Here is an 11746-nt window from a genome sequence, read left to right on the forward strand (position 1 = left end):
TGTGCTCTCTGGTGCATAATTTATACCACAAGTAAGCTGTTTTAAAGAGAGAGACTGTAAAGGAGGGAAGGCGGAGAGGGAGCTACAGAGGCTGCTGAAGAGGAAGTCGTGGGTGAGCCTTAGAATAGAGACAGCAAGGAGGGATGAGAGCAGTGACTGGCTGAAGGCAGTGTAAACAATGGATGGAGAGATGAACAAAATATAAACTGTCTACCCAGAGGGATCTTACTCCCGGGTAAAAACATCACACCAGGCTGGGAAGATGGTTCATGTGCTTTGCTGCGCAATCTTGAGGACTAGAGTTTAGATCCCCACCACCCGTGTTGATGCTGGTCTGGGTGGGCATGGTGGCCTGTGATTCCAGCAGCCAGAGGGGGGATATGGGAAGGATGCCCCCCGATCAAGCTGGCTAGATAGACTAGCCAAATTGGCACACTCTGAGTTCAAGTGAGAGACTCTGCCTCAATATGTAAGGTGGGGAGTGGTCCAGGAAGACACATCAACTTCTGGCCTGTGCACACATGTGTGCCCACACAGTCCAAAAACCACGTGCACATATGTGTGCACAACACACACACACCAACACACAAAACCATTATGCCAAGTGAAATAAGCCAGGCACAGTGATTGGTCATCATGATCCCACTTATACAAAGCGTCTAGAACAAGCAAGTTCACGGAATGGGAGAACAGAACTTCCCAGAAAGTAAGTGGGAGGAAAGAGCAAGAAATTACCACCTCGCCATTACTGAATGGGCTGGGATGATGGAAGTTCCAGAAATAGTTCTGAAGTCACACAGTTTGAATGTTTCTGAAGCCATCAATCAGATGGCACACAGTGGCTTCAGTGTAAATTGTGTGAGATTTGTGTTTGTTTCCCCATGAAGAAGGCAAAGACAAAGTGCAGGAGCGGTGGGCACAGACCCACCTTCTGAGATGTGGGGCTGGCGGTGGCAGGGGGTACAGGGTGTACAAGGGCACTGGTCAGGGGTGCTTTCATACATCAAGGCACAAACAGATGACCAACTCTATGGCATGGAGGACCCGAGTGTTAGTTCTAACAGTGCCACTCACAGGATAGGAGAGTATGGCATGTTGGACATCCCCGTAGTCATCCAGCTGGGCCTTTCCAGGGTCTCTTCCCTCACACGGTGCCTGGACCATTCAAGGCTGGTAAACCCCCAAACCTGGGAAAGGTTGGACACTTGAGGGACAGAGGAGAGGTGAGGCTAGAGATTTGGCTCTGGGGAAGGTGAGCTGGGACACAGACGGGTGCCACCAGATGTCCTTCGTGCCTTGGGTGTGGGCTGTTTTCCCAGCGCAGAAGGCAGCTGAGACGGAAGAGGTCACCAGATGTCCCGCAGGTGTCCCACAGGTGTCCCGCAGGTGTCCCACAGGTGTCCCGCAGGTGTCCCGCAGGTGAAATAGTGGCAGCATGCATAGCAACTTCGCCTTCTTTGCTGTCTTAAAAACCAGCTGAGATGCCCTTTCCAGGCCTAGACTTCACCCACTCCAAGCATCCGGTCCAGTTGCTATTGGTGTATTTCAAGTGGATAACTATCACCCTCATGAATTTTAGAACATTTTCATTTTCCAAGACCTCTCTGCACTCCTCAGCCATCACCAATAGCTAAAGTGACTGCGTAGGACCTCTCCTCGGCAGCTAGCACCCTTTGGTGACAGCTTCATGCCATGCTGTTTCTCCCTTCTCCTGGCCTGGACGCTATGTGACTGTCAACTTTCTCAGACGGAGCCATGTCCACACCTCCTCCTTGCCTGGGGTGAGGGTCAGAGTAGCTGTCTTCAGATGAAGGATCACCAGACAAAGGGAGAGAAGCCAGGCCACAGTGCTCCAGAGGCCACTGGCTCTGCCGGACATGTCCAGAAAACTAAAGGCCTTTTCAGCTCCCTCCTCAAAATTGCTTTGTGCTCGGAAACCTCCAGGCACATTGACCCTGGGTCCCTCCCAGGAAAGATGGAAGCAGGGAGGACCCTGTGTCTCTGCTCTGTCTTCCCCTCATTTCCTGGCCCCTGAGTGACTTCCTTCTCCATGAGGTAAGGGAGCTGCCTGCCACCCCCCTCCCATTCCCAGCACTGCCCTCTGTGTGTCCTGCCTGAATTCCTAGGAGGAGCTCGAGGGGCATCAGAGGCAAAGCCAGCCTGCCTTCAGAAGACTGAACTCTCTGGAGGCTCCAGGAACACGTCCTGGGGTCTCGGGGCTGGGGGGAAGGGGAGATATGACACTTGGGCATCACACAGTGCCCCCTGCCTACTTGTTTTCATACACCACTCTTCTTGTTTTAAAAAGCAAACAAACAAACATCCAATCACCTTTTTCAGGAGGCTGGGCTTTTCTGTTTGCACTGCTCCCCCATCCCCAAACAAGTTAGTCAGCTAGTTTGGGAAAGGTATTCCGTAGGTCTCAGGCACTGAAATTGAGGACCCCTCCCCTGGAGGGGGGCAACACAGATAATTCCGTACAGCCCAGGTAGTCCTGGGCTTAATTAAACTCTAACAGGGAAAGGCGGCTTGGAGCTTCTAAACTACCCAAAGTCTGGGGACTGAGTATTCCAGAGGTCTGCAGAGGGGTAGCCCAGTGCTCAGCCTCCTCGATGGAACCAAACGTAGCTTTCTCCTCTTCTGAGTATTCCTCTCCACCTCTTCTTTGTGGTTCCTGCATCTCTAGGGGAGGGGCACAGACGGGCCCTGTAGTCCGAGGACCCAAGCTTTGATTCCATCCTAAGCTGTGTGACCTCTCTGGTCAAACTTATTTCATCATCTGTGAAACAAAACTTAGAGTATCTACCTTAGCTATCACACGATGAAAAAAAGTGTTACAGAGCACGGGGGCATGTTCTTATGGGTTTCCTACCCAACCGGGAGCAAATGCCCGATACACTGTCCCCCAAGACCAGGGCACAGGAGAAATTGGCCACCAGCACTGTCTTTCCCACCTGATGAGAGCTCCGGAGAAGGAGACTGTAGTGGAGAGCAGGCTAGAAGTCGGCCAAGGGCCCCCGAGTGAGAAGAGAGCCCCTACAGGCCCTCTGATTGTTAAAACCAGAGTTTGGCCCCATGTGGAGGGACAGCCCTCACCACACAGGCTTCAAAGGTGGCGGCGGAAGTCCCAGATGTTTGTGCAGGCACTCTGCGTGTAGCATTGAAGTCCCCGTGAAAGAGCAAGTGTGGCTATGGGCAAGGCCAGGCCCAGTGTCTTCTAGGGAGAGACACACTGCCCCTCCCCGAAATGCTGTCTGGAAGTTCGTGGGAGACTCCACACCAGCTTATTTGTCTCATGTCCGCGGTCCTCATTCCTACGGGGTTTAAAGTGCTGGGGAAAGGGGCCACTTCTCTGCAGGGAGGGAGAGAGCTGGGCCTTGAGAACTGAGACCCGCTGTGGGTGGAGGGATAAGGGAATGCCGAAGGACCCGACCATTGAAGGCCTTGGCTCCAAGCGGCACCTTTCTCCTCTCCACTTGTTGGAGGTCTAAAGCAGTACCTCATCTAGTGTGCAGGGTAATGATTGCCAACCTCCAGTTCCCGGTAGAGCCAGTTACACTGAGGAAATCCCCCAGAGAGAGCTGATTTGGACCAAAAAAACTGTGATCTGCAAATCTCAGCACTCATGGAATCCTCCTGTCCCACTGGCCCCCATATCCACTTACACCTTTACTTGCAAGAAAAACCCCTCAAGCGCCACCTCCCCTGGGAAGGTTTCTGGGAATGGCCCCAGAGGGAAGTGTTCATTGCTGTGGCGCCCGTCTCCCTGGCCATCTTTGCCTGAGCCCTTTGGGGATAGAGGTTTTATCTCCTTTGTCCCTCGGCTTTTCTCTGGTTACTGGATTTTGCTCTGGATGGAGACCTAGATATGAGGACCGGGACTCACGGCTCCTGGGCATCCCGGCTCGCTCTTGGAAGTTCAGAATTGCTTTTTGCACCATGTGCGCCACGCAGCCATTTACTGAGAAAAGTGAAGGGATAATTTCCTGACCTTAATATGCAAGCTGAGATTTTCTCAGCGGCTAATGATCAAAGTGCTGCCCCTGCCTCCTTAGCCCCAGGACGGGGAGGCCGCCGGGCTTAGTAAATGGCTTTAGACATCATCTCAGCCTGGACCTCCGTAATTAAATTTTACATGTTAATCTGAAAGGAGTCGTTTTGAAGGGCTTCCCGTCAGCCCAGCAGGACTAATTTAGTGAAGCCAGGGCCAGGAAACAGAATGGCCGCCACCTGCAGGTCAGGCACAGGAAGTCAATTTATGCTAATGAGGGTGTTTGGCCTGCCTGAGGAGCATTGTGGGAACAACATGTGTCCTGTTAATAGGTTGTGGTTTTTCTGCTGGGTCTGCCTTGGTGTCCCAGGACCACATGCAGCGCCACCTGCAGGTCTATCTGGGTTGGTGCAGGCTGGCTGATAACCTTCCTTCCCCATGGCACTATCAGGTAGAGGTGAGTGACATCCCCAAATTTTGCCATTCCTGTGCTTCTTGCAATATTAACTATGTGAAGAATCCCGTTAGGATATGGTCATCCCTGTTTCTCTGCTGAAACTTACTATTGTAGAACTTTTTTTGGTTACATGCTTCTTCCTGAAGCTCTTGGCTTAGTGTTATCAAACTGGGGGGGGGGGGTGTGTCACAACCTGTGCCCCAAGCCACGACCAGCCAGCCTATCCTCAATATGTCAACTAAAAGAGTCAAATTAATAATGCAAAGTAGGAAAGGGAGATTTATTCCATATGGCCACATTGGGAAGAGAAAACAGATCTAGAAAACCTCTCAATTCTGTCTTCAGGGTCTCAAAGTGAGACTAACATTTAAACAGGGGGACAAGGATATTCTTACCACGGATCTGTCACTGGGCTTCAGTCTCATCCTGTCAGGGGGTTTGACAAGTTGTTAGAACTGTGTGGAACCTCTTTCCAGTTCTCCCTCTTTTCCTTCTCCCAGCTTGAGATTCCTGAGGAAATACCCACTTTTGGGGGGTGGGGGAGAGTTGGGGACAAGTACATTGTTCAACAGTCTGAAAGCCAGATTGAGAGATGTAAGCATCTGTTTGCACTATATCCATTTCTGCCCAGCCCGTTCTATTAGTGGCTCTCAGTTAGGGGGAGCAGAGCGAACTCTTGTTGGTTGAATAACTTGGTGGGCTTCTACATGCAGCTTAGGACTCGGGTCAGAGGTCTGGGGGTTCTGAGCTCTGTTCAAATGCCTCCACCTCACCCACCTTCACTGGGGACAGACTAGCTTTCCGGAAGTTCCTAATGGAAGACCAAGGAGGGGGATCAGCCTGGACATGCCTGCTTAGGGGCCTGCCGTGCAAAAACAGGTAGGAGTAGGTACACTCTCAGAGCAAAGTGTGCTGTTTGTGCTACTTAGCAAATAGGAGACCGAGGCGTAGGGAGCTTAAGGGGAGGGAGTCCAAAGGGAGGAGAGGGCTGAGGGAGGGGGTGTGATGTGAGGGGCTCAGAGACCACATTGGCTTCTGTGACGGGTGGAAGGCATGGGTTTGGTGCCATGGTCCCTCCCACTGTGTAGAAGTGGCATGTTACAGGCAACCTGCAGTTCTGAGGGAGATCGGGTACTGTGGGGGACATGCTGTCTTTTAGGTTAGTAATGGGGAAGTATAGTCTTGCTCCCACAGAACGTGCTTATGTCCCCCAAATCTAATGCTTATAAGAATCATCTTGAGGCTGGTGGTGTAGCCATGTTGATAGAGTGCTTGCCTAAAATGCATAAAGATGGGTTTGATTCCCAGCATCACATAAGCTAGGCATGATGATACACATTTGTAATCCCAGCACTCAGGAGCTGAGAGTTCAAAGTCACCCCCATCTGCATAGGGAGACCAGAGCATCTTAGGCTACATGAGACCCTGTCTCAGAGTTGTTGGGGAAACTAGTTCACATTCAGAGTCCCTGGGCACGGTAGTTTGAAAGAAAATGCCCCGCAAAGGGAATGGCACTATTAGGAGGTATGGCATTGTTGGCTTAGGTGTGGTCCTATTGGAGGAAGCATGTTACTGTGGAAGGCGGGCTTTGAGGTCTCATATATGCTCAAGCCACACCCAGTGAGACAGACCACTTCTTGTTGCCTGCTGTTCAAGATGTAGGACTCTCAGCTACTTCTCCAGCATCATGTCTGCCTGCATACCGCCACATCACACCATGATGATAATGGACTAAACCTCTGAAAATGTAAGCTACCCCAACTAAATTTTTTCCTTTACAAGAGTTGCCATGGTCATGGTGTGTCTTCACAGCAATAGAAACCCTAACTAAGACACTGGGCTTTGCGTGTAGGAGTCTGAGGAATCTTGGGGATCTATCTGAGTGTAGCCAGGCAGGTTGGTACTGATACTCAGATGGCCTAGATGTGGGTGGCACAAGAAACTTCTTTGGAGGAAATATCCCGGTGAGCCAGAACATCCAGAGGTTTTATTGAGTTTTTCATTATAAAGGATGCCTAGTGGCTGCGACACTCTGTCTTCCAAAACACTGGGGTATCAACACACATTGCGGATCTTAACAGGACAAAATGATTGCCATAGAGAGGAGTCTTATAGAGAATGGGAAATTGGATTCTGCTCTGCGAGGTCTTCATACCAGTGTACTCCCCACTCAACCCAAATAGATAGACAGTACGACCCAACTCAGCAAACTTAGTTCAGGAAGGAGCCAACCACTGTGGGTAGGGGTTAGCCTGGCAGGCTGCACGTGAACTCCTCACCTGCACGTGAACTCACCTGCTGGACCAGAATAGGAGGAAAAGTTTCCTAAGTACATCATTGGGGGTCAACTGGCTGGGTAGTCACTAGTACAGTCTGCAGTGTGGAATGATGGTTTGTGATGGTTTGTGGGACGTCTGTGGTGATATTGTGTTCCCCAAAATATTGTGCACCCTAATAAACTTATCTGGGGTCAGAGAACAGAACAGCTACTAGATATAGAGGCCAGAAAATGGTGGCACACACGCCTTTAATCCTGTCACTTGGGAGGCAGAGATCCAGATGGATCTCTGTGAGTCCAAAGCCACACTGGAAACAGCCAGGCATGGTGACACATGCCTTTAATCCCAGGAAGTGATGGCAGGAAGCAGAAAGGTATATAAGGCGTGAAAACCAGGAACTAGAGCTGGTTAAGCTTTTAGGCTTCTGAGCCACAGTTCAGTTGAGATCCATTCTGGATGAGGACTCAGAGGCTTCCAGCCTGAGGAAACAGGATCAGCTGAGGAATTGGTGAGGTGAGGTGGCTGTGGCTTGTTCTGCTTCTCTAATCATTCAGCATTCACCCCAATAACTGAATCCAGATTTATTCTTATTTAATAAGACCTTTTAAGATTCATGCTACAGACATCCTCTTGGTTAGGGTGTTTCTTCGTGCACAGTTTCCTGGCATGTAATTCATACCATGCAAAGGAGAATGGTTGAGACCAGCCAGTGCACGGTTCTGAGAGAACAATGTAAGCTGCGGGGCATGTCACTTCCGGTCTTGTCCTTAGCTTTTTCTCAAGAAAATGTCGTGTTGAATCTGGGTGTGGTGGCATGGGCCTATCATACCAGCACACAGGAGGCTGAGGCCAGAGGATTGTAAGCTGTAGGCCAGCCTGGGCAACTCTGCCCCAGTCCCGTGTCGGGGTACCCCCCCTCCCCCGTCTCGTTGAAACTCTGTCTCCTTGTGCCCTTGTCTGTCTTGCCGGCTTCTCATGGAACACAGAGGCGATGCTGGAGAGACTGCCAGAAAGTGGGTGCAGGTGCGGACTCGGTGCCGAGGCGTTTGTCACATCCTGTGGTAAGGGAGGGAAGGATTTTGCCTGTGAAACCTTGGAGAGCTTTTAACCATCTTGGCACCAGGCAAAGAAGATATTCTAAAGAGACACTATGCCCCGCCCTCCCTTGGGCTATCAGAGCGCTGAAACAATGGACCCCCGGGAATTAGAACATCCCTGGAGTCTCATGCTGGAAGGAGGAGGAGAAGGCTGAAGGCTGGTGCGGCCAGAGGGAGGCTTGTCTCCCAGGAAGAGATCTCACACAGTCTGACTACTAGTCCAACTACCTCGCAGGACAGACAGGAGCTAGAGGATGGGCCAGTCATGGGTAGGACCACACCTTGACCAGGACTGCTTAGCCATATGCATACCTCTTGTCCTCTATTTGAACCTAAACCTCATGTCAGGACCCCCAAGATGAACTTGGGGGAGTGGTCACTAGACCGCTTTATTCTTCTCCCCAAGTGGCTACATGGAACAAACCTCCCTTTTCTGTTTCTCACTATGACTCTAGTGTTGAATTGGTCTATTGAGGACCGGTGCTGAGGCTAACTTGTTAGAGCCCAGGTTAGACCCTGACAGCTTTGTTCATTGAGAACCAGTTGCTTATTTTCACGCTCCAGGAGCCTAGACTGCTGTCCTCTGCTCTGGGTTAATCCCTGGCTCCCAGCCACTCTTCATCGTCTTGGGGTCCCCCATTCTGCTTGTCTGCTCTAGACTGACACACACGTGGCTGCTGGAAACACTCACTGTTTTCCAAAACAAACTGCTGCAGTGTGTGTTGAAGTTCAGTGTATCCTTGATCGTCTTGACCCGCTAAGGAGACAAGCTGGACCAGAAAACACATGCATAGACCCGAAAATGAAAACTGATTGATGGGGGCTAGGGAAATGGCTCAGCAGGTAAGAGTCCCTGCACTGCACACACAAGGACCTGAGTTTGAATCCCCAGTGCCTATGTAAAAAGCCTGGCATGGCTATGCCTGCTTGGAACCCCAGCACTGGCAGGGCAGAGACAAGTGGATCCCAAGAGTTCCCTGGGCAGCTAGCCTAGTCCAAACTGAGCTCTCAGTTCAGGGAGAGACTCAGGCTGAGAGGAAGGCACAGACATGCTGTTCTGGTCTCTCTGTATGCACATGTGGGTTAGGCACCTGCTCATTCACATGCATGTGTCATACATCTACCACACACTTACCACAACAATAACACACACACACACACACACACACACACACACGCACACACACACACACACACACACACACACACACACACACACACACACACACAGTGATCCACACCAGAGTGGACAAAGAATTTGGGCCTATGCCGGCTCTGGGTGTCTCTGCCCAGTCACCCTTCCCACAGTGCTGGCCATATCCCTGATCTCCAGTCCTGTATTTAAAGGGACCTGGTTCCTTCTTGCCCAGAGGCCTGAGTGAGCTAGTAGGAGCCTTTCCTGGGGTTTTTCATACTGACATATATACGCCAGCCTCTCTTCCAGTCCCCCACCAGCAGCAGATCCTTGGATTCCATCCCATTCCTACCCACCCCAACCCCCATCAGCAAGGTGAGCTGTGCAAAAGCTTCCTGCCTGGGAAGAGGCTCCAGCTGTTGACGGAGCTACCGCTGTCCCTGAATGGGGACCACCTGGCAGCAGAGGAAGGATTGGCTTTTCTTTATTGAGGTGGATCAGTTTACTGGGGAAGTGGCAGTCGCAGAATCCTCGAGGTAGCAGAGACGACAATTTACTCTCAAAAAGAGCTAAGAGGTTTGCAGTAGTTACAGCGTATTCTAAACAATCATGGGCTTTATCTGTGTCCCCGAACCCCCACTGCACATTGGAGTCACCTAGAAAGCTTTGGAAGAAAGTCCCGGCTCTCACCAGGCACAGTTAATTGGTTTAGGGTGGGGACTCCACATCGGTTTTGAAAGCTCCCGGGCGATTCTCACATGTAGTCAAGGTTAAGATTAAACCAGTGCTCTTCAGACTTCAGTGAGATCAAATACACCTGGAAGGCTGGGTTAAAACTGCGGGTTCCACCCAGGGAGGGGGGGGGCAGGCTGCGGGTTGGGGGGGGCGAGGCAGAAGGTTTGGGGAAGGAATGCAAGGATTTGCATTTCTAGGGGCTTGATTGGTGCCTGCCTTGCAAGCAAGAGGACCTGAGTCCCATGCCTAGAATCTGTGTAAAATAAATCAATACATTCAAGCCCGTGTTGAGCTGAGGGCTCAGTGGGTAAAAGCGGCACTTACCTCAGAGCCTGGTGACATCAGTTCAATCCCCAGTACCCTCATGAGGTGAGAGGATAGAATAGATTCCGCAAAATTGTCCTTGGACCTCTACACATACATCACGCACATACACAAAATAATTTGCATTTCTGACAGGGTCTGACCTGACCCCTGACCCCCTCTCTGCTTTAACTACCATGGATAAAGTAGGCATTAGTTGAGAAACTGTCCTTGTGTCTTTAAACACTGCTATGACAGTCCTTAGGGATTGACAGTGACTCTTAATTCCAGCAAACCTCTTTTCCACAGCATTTCTATTTTCAAAGGGAGGCTAGTTGGGGAGTACCCAGGACTTCATTTCTCTGCTAGGCTTGCAGGGGCTACCCTGCCTCCTTGGTCTGCTGAGCCTAAGGAGGTCTGCTTGCCTGGATTTCATATAAATAACAAGGCGTGTGTGTGTGTGTGTGTGTGTGTGTGTGTGTGTGTGTGTGTGTGTCCGTGTGTCCGTGTGTCCGTGTGTCCATGTGTCTGTGTCTGTATAACAAGAGCCTCTCCATACCCTGATTGATCAGAACGCTCTACTCTCCCAGCTGGCATCATTTCTGAAACATGGTGTCTCCTGGAGAGAAGGTTCATGGCGGGAGCAGGGGATGTGCTTAAATGGACTACCATTCCTGTCTGTACCCCAGAAGTAGGTAAGGACACGCTGCTGGGGCAAGCAACTCAGCCCTCCTCCCCTAACCCTGAGCACTGAAGGGATGATGTGTTAGAATACCAGACCAGGCTCTGCTGGAGTTATGGCCATATCAGCAGCCCTCTCTAGCTCTGTCCTCATAGTTGATTGTGGGATCCCTGCTGTACAGAAGAGAATGACACTCTAGGAGCCTGTCTGAATTTGTAAACAGACACCCCAAGTGCTCAGATTCCAGGAGAATGAGAGGTACCATTCTAATTTCCCTAAGGAAGCATACAAACCTCAGGTTGCCAGGCTCGAATATCAGAGAACTACTGGTGGCCGTGGCCATTTGTACCCCCACCTTCTCCTGGATAATGGGTACAGCTCAACTAGATGTATCCCTTTTTATCAATCCCTCTCCTCGGAGTCTCACATTCCTTCCCCTACCACCCAGGAATCAGGGACAGCTTGGATGCAGTCCTATGAGGCCACCCCCTTTCTCTCTAAGACCTTTAAGAGACCCCCCACTCTGCCTCATGGCTCTGAACTCTTATTACAGGCTCTGCTGTCTGTCTGTCTGTCTGTCTGTCCATGTCACTGATGTATTAACTTAACAAACTACAACTTCCACTACCAGAGAAGCTGAGCTGTTACAGGCAGCCCACCAGAGATGACCACTCGTACACAGTTTATAGCTAAGTTCATCAAGGTCTTTATTCCAGCTGGCTGGATCCACACTCAAGTACTTGGGACCTAAGCATAGCATTAAGTGTCCAGAGCACAGGGTTTTTAAAGACAAAAAAACATATCCTGGCATCTCACTCTTGGCAGATGCAAACGGTTTAACAGAAGCTAAGATGAGTAGTTAGCTGGAGAGGAGGTTTGTACAAGTAGGCAGTTTAACAGAAACTAAAATAAATTAGTTAGGACATCCTGATGTTGGGTTCCTAGAATAGAGTTGGGAAAATTTTCCATGGGATTCTCCATCAAGGAAATCAAACTCTAGTTAAACCTGAAGTGGCCTCAGCAAGATGGAGGAACCTTTGCGCCGCCTTGCCCTGTCATAGAGTATC

Source organism: Peromyscus californicus, unplaced genomic scaffold (genome assembly GCF_007827085.1).
Source record: "Peromyscus californicus insignis strain IS unplaced genomic scaffold, ASM782708v3 Scaffold_3__1_contigs__length_106647218, whole genome shotgun sequence".
In the NCBI taxonomy this organism is placed as follows: domain Eukaryota; kingdom Metazoa; phylum Chordata; class Mammalia; order Rodentia; family Cricetidae; genus Peromyscus; species Peromyscus californicus.